Consider the following 1,485-nt stretch of genomic DNA (forward strand, 5'->3'; position numbering starts at 1 on the left):
AACATGGGTGCATGTATATTGCTGTGTTATGATGTTTTTAATTCTTCTGGGAAAATAAACATAAGAAGAGCTGGGTCAAATGGGACCTCCAACCCTAGTTTTTTGAGGAATCTCTACACTAATTTCCACAGTGGTTGTAAGAGTTGACACTCTCACCAACAGTAGAGAAGGGTTCCTTTGCTCCCACATCCCTGCCAGTATTTGTTATTGTTTGCTTTCTTGCTGGTAGCCATTCTTTCTGGGGTAAAATGGAATCTCAGTGTTCTTTTAATTTGCATTTCCTGAATAACCAAAGGTGTTGAACATTTTTTCATATATTTATCTGCCATGTGTATTTCTTCATCTGAGAAATGCATGTTCATCTCAGATGCCCATTATTGGATTGGGTCTTTAAATTTGGGGGGGCTGATTTTTTTCAATTCTTTATATGTTCTCTATAGAAGTCTTTTGTCTGAGGGACAGTTGTCTAAAATGTTTTTCCTACTCTGTGGGTTTCATTTTCACTCTGTTGGTGATTTCATTAGATGTGCAAAGACATTTTAATAAGGTGAGATCCCTATTTCTTGAGTGCTACCTGTGTCATTTAAGCTTTTTTTCTTTTAAAATTTTTTTTTCTGGTACCAGGAATCAAATTCACGACCTCATGCTTGCCAGGCAGGCATTGTGTCGCTGAGCTAAATCCCCAGCCCCTTAAGTTTTGTTCATGAAGTTTCTCCCTACCCCTATGTCTTCAAGATTTCTACTTACTTTCCCTTCCAGTAAATTTAAAGTTTCTGTTTTAATATTTACATCTTTGAACCACTTTGACTTTAATTTAGTGCATGGTGACAGACATGGGTCTAGTTTTAGTCTTCATCATATGGAAAGCTAGTTTTCCCAGCACTATTTATTAAACAGGCTATCTTTCTTCCAGTGAACATGTTTGGCCCCTTTGTCAAAGACGAGGTAGCTGAGGGTGTTTGTAGTTGTGTCTGCATCTTATACTGTGTTCCACTGATCCTTAGGTCTGTCTTTTTGCCAGTACCATGCTGCTTTTATCACAGGAGCTTTGTAGTATAATTTCAAATCAGGGATTATGATGCCTCCTGCTTTGTCTTTGTTACCCAGGATTACCTTTGCTATTTGAACTCTCTTCTGTTCCAAGTGAATTTTAGGATTGTTTTCTCTAGATCTGTGAGGTATGCTAATAGTGTTTTGATAAGAGCTTCATTGAATCTGTATAGCAATTTTATGAGTATGGTCATTTTCACAATGTTCATTCTTCCTATCTGTGAGCAAGGGATATCTTTCCATTTTCTGATATGCTCTTCAATCTTTTTTTTCAGAGTACTGTAATTTTTAATGTATATATCTTTTACTTCCTTTGTTAGATTAATTCCTAAGTATTTCATATTTTGGATGCTATTGTGAAGGGTGTGATTTCCCTTATTTCTCTCTCAGTGAGTTTTTGTGCATAGAAATGTTACTGATCTTTGACTGCTGAAT

This window comes from Chinchilla lanigera, unplaced genomic scaffold (genome assembly GCF_000276665.1).
Source record: "Chinchilla lanigera isolate Chin_1 unplaced genomic scaffold, ChiLan1.0 scaffold00029, whole genome shotgun sequence".
Classification (NCBI taxonomy): Eukaryota; Metazoa; Chordata; class Mammalia; order Rodentia; family Chinchillidae; genus Chinchilla; species Chinchilla lanigera.